This window comes from Ceratotherium simum, chromosome 33, assembly GCF_057802395.1.
Source record: "Ceratotherium simum simum isolate JZ-2026a chromosome 33, ASM5780239v1, whole genome shotgun sequence".
NCBI lineage: Eukaryota > Metazoa > Chordata > Mammalia > Perissodactyla > Rhinocerotidae > Ceratotherium > Ceratotherium simum.
The window spans coordinates 11,429,259-11,444,876 of NC_141932.1; the positions used below are offsets into that span (position 1 = coordinate 11,429,259).

At 50.1% G+C, this 15,618-nt stretch overlaps 1 protein-coding gene, 1 non-coding gene and 1 pseudogene across 11 annotated transcripts in view; 1 reads left to right on the forward strand and 2 right to left on the reverse strand.

Annotated features, from left to right (window-relative positions):
- The window catches only part of LOC147912808 (kallikrein-1-like), a 35,220-nt gene extending 29,681 nt beyond the window's left edge, over positions 1-5,539 (reverse strand). For 4 of the 10 annotated variants that reach the window (XR_015549455.1, XR_015549454.1, XR_015549453.1 and 1 more), the window contains exon 1: positions 6-5,531. The gene's annotated coding sequence lies outside the window, so the exon portion shown is untranslated. Of the gene's footprint in view, positions 1-5 lie in introns of all 10 variants that reach the window. The other 6 variants (XR_015549456.1, XM_087421303.1, XM_087421304.1 and 3 more) reach the window with 3 other exon arrangements.
- A 253-nt stretch (positions 5,540-5,792) lies between these two features.
- On the reverse strand, positions 5,793-12,701 carry LOC147912809 (kallikrein-1-like; annotated as a pseudogene).
- Positions 12,702-14,966: 2,265 nt separating this feature from the next.
- On the forward strand, positions 14,967-15,073 carry LOC147912810 (U6 spliceosomal RNA). The gene has a single exon (XR_015549668.1). It is a non-coding gene; the product is annotated as a U6 spliceosomal RNA (small nuclear RNA).
- The last annotated feature ends 545 nt before the right edge of the window (positions 15,074-15,618 follow it).

Consider the following 15,618-nt stretch of genomic DNA (forward strand, 5'->3'; position numbering starts at 1 on the left):
CTCACCTTATTTTCTAGAGGTGGAAACTGAGGCTCAAAGAGATTAAAGTCGCTCATCTGAGGTAACGATTGAACCCAAGCAGCCTGACTCCGGTTGTCACGTTCTTTGTCGCAACCCAATGGAGGGTCAGAAGTTCTCCAAGAGAGGAAGAGGAGGGTGGGGTGGGAAGGAGAGGCGGAGAAACAGGCAAAAAAAGAGAGGGATTAGAGACATAGCCAGAGAGAGAATCATTTAAAAAAAATACTCAGAGAAGAGATAAAAAGAGTTAAAGATATAGAAACAAACACAAGCTAACAGCAAGAAAATATAGGGGAATGTACTCATAAATTAGAAGTAAGAAAGGATCTTCTGAGACAGAGCTCCCAAAACACAAATCTTAGAGCCCAAAAATATTGGATTTTATTATATTGAAATTAAGTATTTCTGTTCCAACAAGGACACCATGACTAAGGAAATAAAAAACAGCAATTATGACCCACCGACAAAGGATCAGTATCTAAAATACAGAAGAGACTCCTGAAACTGAATAAGAACATGTTGACACGTCCAACAGAAAGTGAGCAATGTGATATGAACAGGCGATTCACAGAAGGGAAAATCTAAAGAGCCCACAAAAGTATGAGAAAATGCTCAGAATCACTGGTAATCGGGTAAAAGAAATTGAAATAACAGTGAGCATGGCTCTCAGCATGCCAACATTAGAAACCTAGATAATGCCAGGTCCTGATGGGTGTGGGCTTGCCAGAACCTTCCAGATGCTGGGAGTGAGTCTGCAGAGCGGTAGTCATGGCGAAGATCAACCTGGATCAACTTCACTAGTTGAGTATCTGTATACCCTAAGACCCAACAGGCTCTGCTCAGAGGAAAATATCACAGAAAGATTCTCACACCGTTTGAAAATGGGGGCCATACAAGAAGTCACTGTCACGTTGTTGTGGTGGGAAATGGGGGCTGCAGGAGGCAAGGACATCTGTCCTTGGGGGATTGTGTAGGTAAGAGCAGGGGAGGCAGCCATCAGAAATAACAGATTGTCTGGTCATAAACTACATAGGCAGATCTTCAACAAACCGTGTTGACTGGAAAATGGCTTATAACTCAACACAATCTATGTAAACTACAAAGATACACACAGGAAACAAAAGTATGGATTTTGCAAGAACGCATCAATTGAAATGTTTCTGCATTAAACATATTAAAGGATTTTCCCATTGAGGGTAGAGGGAGAGGTTTTTGGAGAATAAACAGAATAATTTAATAACGGAATGAATGAAAGAACAAAGGAATGTAGAATGAGGAGAGTTTTGCACGCAACACTAAAGGAAATGTGGGGAAAACAGAGGACAATAATTAGCGTACTCTTCCACCCTTCAAGCCCAAAATAAAAAAGCAATACCAGCAGATACAGAATGACAGCCTGTGAAGAAAGAGAGTGAAAAGCAAAAATTTGAAGACACAGTTCCAAAGTAGCCAAGACAGAAAGACAGAGAAGAAAAATGGAGCTGGAGCTTGCAACAGAAATATGGAATAAGGAGACAAGAGATCAAGAGAGATACAGAGAGAGCTAACAGAGGAAGAGAGTGGTCTCAGGGACTGGGTCAGGAGTCTGTCCCTGAATCCATGCTCCTGGCCCCTATCCTGGCTCCCTGACCTGGGCCTGGGATCAGAGTAGCCCAAGGGACTTTGGCTGAAAAATCGCTGACTTGAGAAAATGTCCATTGTCCCAGGGACAGGACATTCCAGACTCAGGATGCTCATAAACCCAACCACTTGCGCCACCGGGCCGGCCCTCAAGATGCTCATAAACCCACAGGTGTGCTCTCCCCAACTCTCAGGCCAGCTTAGGACCACAGGCCAGTGTAGGACCCAGGAGTCCAGAGGTGGCCCTAGAGTGGCCTACTGGTGCCTCTAATGGACCCACTATCTCTCTTGTTCTTCCTCTGTAGCCTTGTGTCTCCATCACCACCCAGAGGTTTCCCTCCATCTCTCAGTCTCCAGGACTCTGCTCTCTGTGTGTCTCTGTCTCCAACTCAGTATCTATGACTCAGTGTCTGACTCTGCTTCTCTCTGACTTTCTCAGTTTCTGAGTGTGCATCTCTCCTCTTCCATTCTTTACATCTGGCTGTGGAGCTGGACAATGATAGAGACAATTCTGTTTCTACATATCCCCGACACTCTCTTCATATTCCTCTCTTTCTCACTCCACCCCTTCCCAGCCTGAGTCCTATTTTCCAAGGTTGTGGCCCATGATTCTGATCCAACATAAAAGTCCTCAGACTCACCTGAGTTCCCATCTTCCCAGGCAGACTGCCCTACAAATTTTGGACTTTCCAGCCCCCTCAATCACATGATCCTATTCTGTAAAATCTCTCCAGGTGATTGATTGAAAGGTCTGTAGGTAGGTAGGTAGGTAGGTAGGTAGGTAGGTAGATAGATAGATAGATAGATAGATAGATAGATAGATAGATAGAAATGTAGATGTGGATATGGTTATAGATATAGATATGTAGATCTGGATATAGATATAGTTATAGATTCTATTACTCTGGAGAACTTTGACTAATACAGATTTTGGGACGAAGAGTGGTTCTAGTGGAACAGAATTTTAAGGACAAGATTTCAGAAGAGGACCTGGGAATTCTGCAGTTGGTTCTCTAATCTGACTAAATTTAAACGCACTAATCTATTTCCAGTGGTAAAGTGGGCACTGATAACTCATAGCAAAGTGTGGAAATAGATATATGGAAAATATCCCCATGAATTCTCCTAATCAAATACTTATAAGAAGCAAACTTTTGGGTGACCATGTATTTGATATCTTAGGACATTTTTGTCAAGGTAATGAGTATAATGAAATTGGCTGTTTGTTCCTTCTTGTGCTGGAAAAAGTGGGAAACAAAAAGGATGAGCTCAGGGCTCCAGATTGCCAGCTCAAACACTACACAAATGAATGAAAGTTCCTATACCTTCTCTCAAAGAATCCCTAACCACCTATAGCCACAGAGCTGAGATTTCTGAAAACTATACCCAGAGTCTCATCCTATGCGTGGCTGAATTACAACTCAAATTGAATTTCCAACATCACACGGTGTCTACTATCAAAGTGAGGGGACTTCTTGGAAAGGAGTGGGATCTGGAAAATGGAACATGGGCAGATTCTGATGGAGCTGGGGACACTGAACTCCTAAGTTCTGCTGAGTTTTCTCTGCCAGTAGAAACAGACCTTCCACCCCGTCTGAGGAGAGTAGCCCTGATTTGCCTGAAGGATATGTGGTGACCTTCTCCGAGGTAGTTGCCTTGCAAGACACTGCCCATTCTCCCCAGTGTCATCACCACCCCTCTCTGCTTCAAGACTTATAACTAGACTCAAGACCAACAGGCTCTGACAGGTGACACACAAAATGTGACCTGTGAGGAAGTGTGTGCCACTCCAAAAGAACTGTGTGAGTTTTCCAATTTATATAGACAGAAATCTGGGTAATATTCGTGGAAATGGATATTCAGCATGTGGCATAATGGTAGAAGAAACGTAAAGTTGGATCAGACCAAATTCATTGACATGGGCCCACCAAGTAGAGATTCTGGATTCAGTGCAGTAGCTTAGCTCGAGGGCTGTCACGCAAACTGAATTCCCAACCTCACATGGTGTCTGCTTTTCAGGTGTGGGAATGATTGGGATGGAATGGGATCCTGAAAATTGGAATGAGGACGTATGGGGAGGGTCTAACGAAGGTGTGGTCACTGAAGAACAAAATTCTCTGAGTTTTCTTTGCCAGTAGATGCAGCCCTTCCACCCCTCTGTGAAGACGGTAGTCCTGTTTTGCCTGAGGAACCTATAATGGCCTCTCGTGGGGTAGATGCCTTGCAAGGCACTGATGAGTCTCCTCAAGTTCTACTCCCTCCACCCCTCTTTGCTTATAGACCTATAACTAGACTCAAGTCCCATTAGGCCCTGAAAGGTGAGGTATAAAGTGTGACCAATGAGTATGGGTGATACATCCTAAAAGAATGACATGATTTTTCCAATTTATGCAGACAGAAATTTGGGGGAATATGTGTGGGGATGGATGGTAATGGTGTGAAGGGTACAATGAACATAAAGTTCCATGGAGAGCATCTACCACGTGTCACTGTGCACTCTCCCAAGGTGGACACCCATCCCTCCTCCATCTCTCCACCACCGCAGAGAACATGGCCATCCATCTCCTTGTGTGTGTCCTTGCAGAACCCGTGAGAGATGTTTCCAGACATTGTCAATGTTCTCTGGGAGGGTTGGGGGAGGGACAAAATTGCCCCCACTTAAGAGCCACTGGTCTACACATGTCTTGCCCCTTCCTTTCCCTCCTAGCCCTTGACTCTACACCTCAGGACACAGGTTGAAAGGGCTGGGGAGGCTCTAGCTTCCACCAGGTGGATCCCAAACTTCCAGGTGCCTTGTGTCTAGAAAGGCAGGGTGACACCAGAATTTGATGTGTATTTGACTTTACAAAGGGTGGAAGCAGTACAGGGACTGTACTGTATTCAGGCATTGCTGCCATAGTGTCCTTGATCCAATTCAGATGAGGCATCAGCTTGGTGTACAAGATGGGTGTTCTACGTTTGGCACAGGGCTCATTGCCCCATCATGTGATACCCTGAAACATGCCCTTACGTATCAGGGACCCCCCGAGTCACCCTAAGAGTAAAAGGGGGAGAGACAGAAAGTGAGGAAGGTAGGCCCCAACTACTGTCTGGGGAACCCCAGCTCTCAGACCTGGGCTTGCAGGTCACACACAGTGACTCCCCAGCTACGGGGAAAGAGACAATTGTCTCCAGAGTCCACTCCCAGAAGGTAGGGAACTCCAACAGAGGGGACAGTGGCTCGAGTCCTGGCCAAACGCGTTGGGATTTCAGAGTCCAGAAGGACAGTCCCCGCAGACAGGTCAGTGGGGAGGAGGAGCAGGACCCATCTACAGGACCCTCCCACCCTCAGGGCTCATCTTAGATGTCACCTCTCCAGGAAGTTTTCTCTGACTGGACTCTCCCCCCAGGGCCCCAGGGAGCCGTGGAAGGGGGGCGAGCAAGAGAGGGCAAGGTGGGTACTGTATATCAAATGACCCACTGGGGTCTGGTGGGGGATGGGATAGAGGGGGAAACTGAGGCCCGGGAGCATGTGAAGAAGGCTGGGGCGAGGGTCCAGGCGGGAACAAGGCCTGACCTGGGGCTGGGACAGTGGGACAGAGAGGAGGGGGCATCAGTGAGATTCAGGGGGCAGGAGGGGCCAGGCGTGGAGGGAGGGATAGAGGGAGAGATATTGGTGGATTGAGGACCCAAGGGGAGGAGAAGGAGCACATTTGGTGGAAAACGCTGGGTTCAAGTAGGACTTGGTGAGTGTGTAGGGCTGTGCGTGTGTGTGTGTGTGTGTGTGTGTGTGTGTGTGTGGTGGGGGGTGTAGACGGCTCCTTGAAGCTGCTCAGCTGACACTCAGCTCAAAGCTCAGGATCATCTTGAGTCCTCACTGCCTCTCACTCCCACTTGCACTCGGTCATTGAATCCCGTGGGCTCCTTTAGAGGTGTCGGGAGTGGACCCCGTCTCCCCCTCCCTGCCACCACCCTGTCAGCCCCATCCTCACCCCCCTGGGCCCCCTGCCTCTCCTCCCCCTGCACTCTGACCCCACACGGACGCCAGAGGGACCTGTGACACCCAAGTCAGACCCTGTCCTGCTCCTGCTCAGCACCGCCCACAGCTCCTGGGTCACTCAGAGGAAGAGCAAAGTCCCCCCCACCCCCGTGGCCCCAGGGGAGGCCCCGCAGGACAGGCCCCTCTCTTCCCTCTGCTGTCACCTCCCCCTCTCCCCTGCTCACTGGGCTCGGTCCACACTCATCTCGCGGGTCTTCACACACCAGGCCCACATCCCTCGGGGCTTCTGACTTGCTGTTCCCTCTGCCCTTCCCCTGCTGCACACGGTTCCCCCTCACCTGCCGCAGGTGTCTGCTCACCTTCTGCAGGAGGTCTCCTCCCCGGTCACAGCCGATACCTCCCTGGCTCTGCTCTCTCTCCTCCTGCCCCCACAGCCCCATCACCTCCTGACACGCACCCTCACTTCTGTGTCATGTCCACTGTTTCTGTCTGTCTCTCCTCCCCAGAATGAGAGCTCCACTGAGGGGACTGTTCTCTGTCTGGTCACTGCTGTCCTCCCAGGAGCTAGGACAGTGCTGGGCACACAGATGCTCAGGAACACATGTTGCATGGAGGAAGGGGTGAAGGGTGATGTGGGGGAGTGAGATGCAGGTGGTGCCTGGATGGGAATTTGGGAAGGGGAAGGGGAAGGGGGCACCAGGGAGAGAGCTGAGGCACTGGTGGGACGGGGGTTACAGCTGGGAAGCAGTGGGACAGATGCCTGGTTAGCTCTCGTATTCCAGCCCAGAATCATGGTCACCTCCCTTCCTTCCCCTCAAGGCCTTCAGGTGAAAGGCTGGCCTACCACACAGGTGTCTTTGCTGCCCTTCAAGAGCCCAACACATAACATGACTCTGTCACTTTTTCAGTGTAGGCTGTGTCACACAGGTCACTGGACAGGTCCACACGCTGGAGATCATATGCATACATGACTATGGGCCCAGGAGATAAAGCGCTGTGGCCAAACCCACATGTCTTCAGCCCTCCTCCCTCAGATCCTGGAATGCAGGTCCCAGCCCTCCTCCCTTACACCCAGGGGCCTGGGCTCCAGGCTGCCTGGTCTGGCCCCCGACATACACTTATCTGGTTCGATGCTGCCCCAGCCAGAGGCAGAGCGGGTGCTCCCCAGGACGGTTCCTCAGTGGGCAGGGCCAGGACCTTCACAGTGTCTGTTATCTGGGCGGACCGAGCCAGGTGGAGCAGCATGAGGTCGTGCCTGCTGTCATCATCTGATCTGAGGGTGAGTCTTTAAGAGGCTCAGGTCGTAGCCTGGATGTGGGAAGCTGTCACTGACCTGGAGGAACTGGACTGTGTCTTCATCATCAAACAGGTTGTGGCGACCCAGCCAGACCTGGTAATTGTGGGAGAGAGAGAGGCATGGAGGTGTGGGAGATCAAGATTTGGCCATCCTGAAATATATCTCTTTACCTTGATGGTTTTCTCTGAGGGACATTTGACCTCCCCCACTAACTGCCTAAAGAATTTGACATGGTGGCTCCCTCCTGGAACAGATCTTCTATCATGATGGCTGTAATGATAATGTAAAATAGATGTTACAATAGGAAAGGCACCAACAAGCCCATCTTATCGGAAGTTCTGTCTCTCTGGCCACATTCTCTGGATGGCCCTGCGAGGAGTTGCCAGACAGACATTTACATTTATAAGGGAAATCTCCATTTGTAAAGATATCTTCCTCTCAGTATTGGGAAGAGGGGGGATGACCTCGACCTCATTTCTAGAAACTTATCAATGTGGAAGGTGAGGCCTTAAATCTGCATAATAACCTTACTCTTGTTTACTGTGCTTTAGTGGTAATCTGTAACTGACTCCCCCCACCCCCAACATCCTCCTTTGTCATTGGCTGAACATGGTATTTAAGACGAGAATTTCTGCTATTGTGTTGAGAAACGCAGTGTCCCTGCTTTCTCCCATGTATATATGTTATTAAACTTGGTATTATTTTCTCTTGCTAACCTGTCTTGTTAATTATTTGGCCAGCCATAAGAACCTTAAGGGAAAGGGTAGAGGGAGAGTCTCCCTCCCAACAGAGGGAATGAGGAGGAGAGAGGAGGGGGGAAGGGAGATGGGGCAGAGGAGCCTGGGGGAGGGACAAAAACAAGAAAGAGAAATAATGAAAAAAAAACAAAGAGAGAGAGAGAGAGAAGGAAAGATTTAGAGTCATGGAGAAATAGAGACAGTGAGGAAAAAAAGAATGTGACAGCGTGAAAGGCAGATCCACAGACAAAGAGAAATGCAGTGAAAAAGAGAAACCTTAAAAAACACAGGGAGTGAGGAAGGCAGAGAGAACAGTGAGCTAGAGAGAGCACGAAGGAGACAGGAGGAGGAGGAGAACAGACGGCAAGAACTCCTCACAGGGAAGAAGCAGGAGAGAAAAGACAGAAGAGGCGGGAGAAGCAGAAAGAGACAAAATGAGCAGAGACAGAGGAAGTAAAAAGAGGGAAGGAGAAACAGAGGAGAGGAGGCGAGGGGGAGACAGAGTGTGAGGGGGAGAGGGAGGCAGGGCGGGGGGTGGGGCAGGAGGGAGGAGGGGGCCTGAGACCAGCTCAGCTGCAGCTGGGGCTGTGGGGCCGGTTCCCCAAGGCCGGCGGGCCCCTCCCACCCAGCACCTCTCTCCCTTCTCCTCCTCCTCCTCCTTCCTCCACTGCCCCCACCAGCGCCAGCTGAAACCAGCCCTTCCCTGTGTCCCCCTGGATGGACGGTTGTCCTGGAGTGAGGGGCTGGGCAGCCTGAGAAGACCCCCCCCCCGACACACACACCATACGCACACATTGAGGATGATCCCTTCCTTTTCTCTGGGGGTCCCCCACAGTCCCATCCTGGGGGTGACTGTGCTCAGTGGTGATGGGGGAGAGGGAGTGAGGCAGAGACCAGAGACATAGAGGGGGCAGAGAGATGGAGGGTGAGACCTACAGAGACAGGAGTGACAGCTGAGAGACCCAGAGATGGACAGAGACAGGGAGAGACATGGAGACATGGAGACAGAAGAGAGGGAGACAGAGACAAATCATAGTCACACAAGGAGACACACAACAGAGCCAGTTACACTGGGGGACACAGAGAAATGGGACAGAGGGAGACACAAGAAGACAGAGACAGTTACACAGGGAGACACAGAGGGAGACCAAGCAGCCATGGGAGAGTTTGCCTGGGGTTGTCCAGTCCCAGCCCTGCCTCTCTCCATGGGACCTGGACCAGTCCCATCCTTCTCTCCCTCAGCCCCCAGCCTCCCCTGAGGTGATCCCAGGGCAATGGCCCTGGCTGACCATTCCTGTAGGAGCACAGACGCCGCCCCCCACCTCAGACCCTCTGCCCCTACTCACTCACTCTTGAAGTAAGCGGCTGTGAGCACCCACTGGAGGTGCACCAGGGCACCCCCGCACTATAGCTGGCTGTGGTGGTACAGAATGCATGGCAGGGTTTGGAATGCTTCTCACACCTCCAGCCTCCTACGATCTTGGACTGGAGGGGTGTGACACCTGTGAAAGGGGTGCTGGGTCAGGGGTGAGGATAGAGACTGTCAGGAGAGGCTAGGGGACTGCGCTAGCAGAGGGTAGTGTGCTGTGGCGCTGGAGGGATATAGGGGCAGAGGACTAGGCTAGGGGGTCGGAGGACATGGGCAATGGGTATTGGGAAAGACCTGGAATTCTGGAACCATCCCTGGGATTGTGGGTTGGTGGCTGGTCCTGGGTGGGGAGATTTGATGCTGAGAGCAGAGCCAACCCAGGGACCAGGGTGGGGACAGCAAGATGGCGTCTGGAGCAGCATCGAGTGTGGGGGTTGGGTGATTTGGGGCCTTGGGTTGGGGGACAGGAGGCTGTGGTGAAGGTGTGGGTTCTATGAGGATAAGGGGTTCTGCAAACCACGGGTAAGAGCCCCTTAGGAGAGAATTCATTGCTGGGAGAGGAAGCATTGGAGGGCTTAGGGACCCCAGGCTGAGGAAATGTGTAGGGCCTGGGTTGGGCTTTTGAGGTTCTGAAAAGGATGCAGATTTGGGGAATTGGTTCTGGGGGAGCTGGCAGTTGTGGTTGGGGGTTCTGCATGTTTTTTCTGGGAAATGGCTCCCATCGAATGGAGGGTCTGAGGCCAAGAGTTAGGGAGGAGGAGAAATTTTCAGAACCCCAATGCCAGTTTGAGGGACCCATTTGTTGTCTCAGGCCAGACAGGTTGTCTGGGAAGAAGCAGAGTATCTGATGGAATTTGGGTTCCTAGGAACAGGATTGGGGGCAGAAGTCAAGGTCTAGGGAGACGGTTGAGAGCTCACAGTGGGATGAGAAGATCAGTAGGATGAGATGGGATTTAGGGGCTCAGGAGTGAGACCAGTGATCAGGGTCCAAGGAACCAATGGCATTAAGGGAGATCCTAGAAGATTTTGAGCCCCATAGAGAGACACAGACAGGGTCCAGGATCTGCCCCTTTGGTAAAGGGACTGGGAGCAGAGCATTAGGTGGAGAAGAGTAGAAAGTTCTGGGGGTTGCTTGGAGGAAGCTGGGACTAGTGTGGGAATCAAGATTGTGGGGAAGGTGACAAGGAGGAGGGGCTGGGATAGGATTTTAGGGCGGGGGTGGGAGAGGCAGGAAAGAGCCTGGTACCCTGGCCAGGGGCGCACTGTGAGCTGGAGGGACGCATGTGGGGTGCTGGGTGGGAGGGGAAAGACTTATGGGGGATGAGGGCAGCATGAGAGTCAAAGCCCCCTTCCCCTCGTGCATCCCCCAACCACTCTGTCTTACCAGTCCCCACCAGGGACAGAATGAAGCACAGAACCAGGACCACATGGTGACAGAGGTGTTCTGGGGCACGCAGGTGGTGAGCTAGGAACTGGGAAGCCTCCCTGAGGAAGCTTTAAAAGCTCTCAACCCTCCCTCCCCCACCCCTGCCCTGCTGGCACCCAGATGCTGGCCGAGGTTCTGCCCCTGCTGCCGGAGGCTGGACAACCCCTCCCAACCCCACAGCCGTGGAAGGAGAGGGAGAGCCAGTACCTGTTGTTTTGCTGGTGCTAGATCACCTGGATGCATTCCCAGGGGATGAGGCCAGATGGGGTAGGGTCTGAGGCTCATGGAGCCTTGATCTAGGGGAAAAAGCCAGAGAGGAGAGGCCCGGGGTGAACAGGAAAAAGGGTGGGACAATCACTGACCCTCAATGCAGAGCCTCAAATGCCTAAACCCCGAGTAAGTCCTTTGCCCCTCCAAGACCCGGTGTACCCTGAAATACTAGCGTCGTGGGGCTGCAAGTCTCCCTGACTCCTGCAGCACTCTGAGCTGAGGCCAGCACCCCAACCTCTCAGAAGCCTTGCAGTTGACCTCCCTGAGTCTTGCACTTCTGCACCCAGAGTCGACTTCCCCAGGTCTATGGTTCCTCTCAAAATAAAATCTTATGGTCCCACAGACCCACATACCTACCACCCCCTAACCCATAAATATGAAAACCCAGGAGCCTCCCAGAACTAGTTCTCTAGCATTTCAAAATCCAACGTCCTTCAAACAATGTGAGATTTCAATGATCCCCACTCCTCATGCTCCGGATCTGTGCACTCGATGCCCCAGGAATGATGCCTGTTGACCTGCGCTCTCAAGTCAAGGGCATCCTCACTCAAAATCCAATGTCCCCTCTCCAATAAAATATTTAGATCTCAGGAACCAGGTTCATGCAACTCAAGACTAAGAAATCACCTTCCAAGGTCTCAGAAGTGAATCAGGAATGAGAGCCCTGTAGCCTCCACTATTAACGCTATAAGATTGCCCAGGTTTCTAACAAGTTGGTTGTTTCAGCTATTCAGTAAAACCAGAGCAGCTAACAAGGATCCAGTCCCAGCTGTGTCTTGAGAACCTGATAAAATCTTCTTCCTTTCTTAGGTGAGGAACCAGAGAAACTCCTAATCTAGTGAGGGGGACAGAAGTGGACTCAGATAAACACAATTTAAGACCATAAGGACTGGATAGAGGGATATGTTCAGCCAGTGGCCTGACCTCCTCCACACATAGATCAAGGGTTCCCTGGAAGGATCCTGTGAAGGGAAGTTTGCCTCAGCTTGAGTGAGAGCCTCCTAGACCCAGAGTCCCCAAGCCCATCCTAATCCCCCCCCACAACCCCAACCAAAACTTTACCCAACCACACCGAAACCAGCTCAACCCAACCCAATCCAACCATATCACATATAACCCCAAACCAACTCGACTCAACCCTATTTAGCATAATCCAAGCCAACTCTACCCCACACAACTGCAACCCAACCCAGCTTAACCTAACCTAACCCACCCCCACATCTTCCCCCATTTAAAATCAAACCAAACCCATGCCCATCGTCACATTCAACACAGCCCAACGCCTATCTCCATGTCTTTCACATACCAAACCAAACCTACCCCCATCCCAATTCAACCTCCACATATTTCCCATTCAACAGCAAACCAAACCCATACCCAATCCCAATCCCAACCCATGCCATCCTAAACCACCCCCAGATTGTCAGTCCCAAACCCAACCTAAGCACAATCCTATCCCCATCTCTAACCCAACTCCAACCGCACCCTCCATTCTAACTGGTCTTCATACTCCACCCCCAAACCTACACCCCCATTTTCTATGGCCAAAGGAAATCAAATCCAACTGCTCCCAACTCTTAAACCTGCCCACTTCCCTCTCCCCCCACCCACTGGGTCCCCCTTGGCTCTGACTTCACAGCTGTCATGCCTCCACCCTTCATGCCTGCACACACCACGCTGTCCATCAGGTGCCCTGGGTAGTCTTTGTTACAAGATGTGGCAGAGATAATGCTGATGTTGGCACAATTCAATGTATCTGGGAGACTCACTGGGGAGGAGTGGACCTAGAGTGGGCCCATAAGTTCGGGCCATGACCACTCCATCCAGAAGCCCTTGAGATTTCATGGATGGCTGACACCTGGCCATTCTCAAGCACCTTGCAACTCTTTGCTCCCTGGGGGTCCCTTGCTTCTTGTCTGAGCCCAAGTTTCAGGCAAACATTATGCAGGCTGCACTCACAAAGGGGCAGATGTGAGCAGCACCATGTGACTAGAGATGAGGACAGGCAAACAGGGCTAGTCACAGCATCATGACATCACTGCGGCAGCTGCACCCTCATAGTGTGGCTGCTGGAGGATGCTTGATACAGCCCACAAGAGTGCTGGGCCACCTCGCATGCGCAGGTTGTGCTAACCCAAACACACCCGCCTGGAGCTGAGTGTACAGGTGATTGCTTGTAAATAGAGTGAGAAGTAAATGGAAAGATCAAAGAGTGGGCAACCACTGTTCCTCCAACCCTTCGGGAATCTGGAGATCCCATTACCTTCACCGCAGACCCTGGAGCCAATGATTCCAGTCCCTGCCCCTTGGGGACCAAAGAATCTCAAGCCACACATACCTGGAACTCAGCCCCCACATTCCAGCCCTTCGTTCCTCAGGATACAGCATTTTTAGACCCCCCCATAGGCCATTCCCACATGAGTGTCTCAGGAAATGGGACCTTACCAGTCTCCCTCCCTCATCCCTCAGGGACCTAAGAGTTTGGAACCCACAGCCCTCCTCACCCAGGACCTTCACATTCAACCTCTTACTCCTTCAGACCCCAGGAATCTGAGCTACTTCCCCTCTCAAACCCAAGACTTCTGATCCCCAGCCACACACACCCTCAGGATCCTGAGCCTTGCCCTCATTCCCAGTTTGGCAGTGTGCCACCAAAAGCACCCAGTGTGGGGAGACAGGACTCAAGGGTCCGCACTCACATAGGCCAGAACAAATGCCAATACTGTGCCCAACACGCTGGGGAACTGGACCTAGAACCCTGGTTAGGCAGTGGGGACCCAGGGTATGGTAGACAGTGTCTAACGATGGAGTGATGCGGTTGTCCTGCAGACAGAGGTAGAAAGCTCATGTTGAACAGCATTGAGAGACAATTCTCCATGGGTCTTGCACGTTTCTGTGTGTCTTCTCAGCATTAAAACTTTTTCTTTCCTGGACTGTCTTTTCAAGGATGTTTGTATATCAGGCAGCCTTTTAAGATAGTATCTCCTTCACAGTAAGTTTCCTTACTGTCCTAGATAATAAAGATAATGTCTCCCTTACAACTGATTTGTTTACTGCCCAGGGTAGTAAATATAATATGTCCCTCCAGAGCATGTCTGTTTGCGGTCCAGGACAATAAAGATAAAATCTCTCTCCACGGCAAAGTTCAGGCAGTTTTGCTCCCAGTCCCTTGTAGGATTGAAGATTCCTGAGCTCAAGTTTCTCAGCTGTGGCACAAGCCACTGTGTGCACAGCATCCACTGGGTTGCTCTGATCACGATCATGGGATGTGGGGTCAAGGGGAACCAATGTAAATACAAAGGTCATGCTGCCCACTGTCCTGTGATTAATAAAGCCCTTTGTCTCTGACCCAGGAGTCTTGTGTGTTCTGCAGGTATCCATGAAACTTGGCAGGCTACCTTATTTGTTTGAAAATTGGTAAAATCTGGGAACCTTCACAGTTCTTGACAAAAAGTTGGGTACTGAGGCTGCACCTAGCCAGAGGGAGCCAGAGGTAGTCAGGGGCTCTAGGTAGGTGCAGTGGGCAAGTAAGGGGCACGGAGGGGAGAGGGCAGAGAGAGAGCACAGGAGGCTGGCAGCATGAGGGAGGTCTGAGAGAACACCAAAGGCAGGAAGGGGGAAGGGGTTAATGAAAGTTCCTTCTCTCCAAGGTAGGGACAACATCACAATTAATTTCTCTGTTTCCTTCAAAGATTAATAATGGAACTTGCAGTTATAAAATAAATAAGTCCTGTGGATGTAATGTACAGCATGGTGACCATAGTTAATAATACTTTATTACATACTTAAAAGTTGCTAAGAATGTAAATCTTAAAATTTTACATCAGAAGTGGAGCCAGCCCGGTGGAGTAGCAGTTAAGTGCACACGCTCTGCTTTGGCAGCCCCCAGTTCGCAGGTTTGAATCCCGGGCGTGCACCAACGCACCACTTGTCAAGCGATGCTGTGGCGGTGTCCCATATAAAGTAGAGGAAGATGGGCACAGATGTTGGCCCAGGGCCAATCTTCCTCAGCAAAAAGAGGAGGATTGGCAACGGATGTTAGCTCAGGGCTAAATCTTCCTCACACACACACACAAAAAGTTCACATCACAAGAAAAAGTTCTGTAACTGTGTATGACGATGGATGTTAACTAAGCTTATTGTGGTGATCATTTTGCAATACATACAAATATCTAATCATTATGTTGTACACCTGGAACTAATATAATGTTGTATGTCAATTATACCTCAACGTAATAAAAATATTAATAGTGCTTGCTTCAGCAGCACATATAGTAAAATTGGAACAATACAGAGAAGATTAGCATGGCCCCTGTGCAAGGATGACACAAAAATTCGTGGTCTTTCATAAAAAAAAAAAAAAAGAAAAAGATTGAGTCAGCCCTGACGGCTTAGTGGTTAGAGTTCAGTGCACTCCACTTCCGCAGCCAGGGTTCACTTCCCAGGGGTGGAACCACACACCAATCTGTCAGTAGCCATGCTGTGGTGGTGGCTCACATACAAGAACTAGAAGAATTTGCAACTATACACAACTATGTACTGGGGTTTTGGGGGGGGGAGAAAAAAGAAGGAAGATCAGCAACAGATGTTAGCTTAGGGCGAATCTTCCCCTGCCAAAAGGAAATAAATTAATTAAAAATGGAGACAAACCTCGGATAACACTAATTTTAAAATGCAGAATGTAAAAGGGTAAATAAATATAAACAGACTTCTTTTTAATCATAAAAGAATAGTAAAATAAATACATCTGATAAATTTGAAAACATGAAATGACTACATTTTTGGAGAAATGCAAAATGCCACAAGTGCTATGTGAAATGTGAAATTTGAATGTACAATAATCATTAAAGATATTTGAATAATAACCTGAAAAATCTCCTTTACTGTTATTGAACTTTCAAG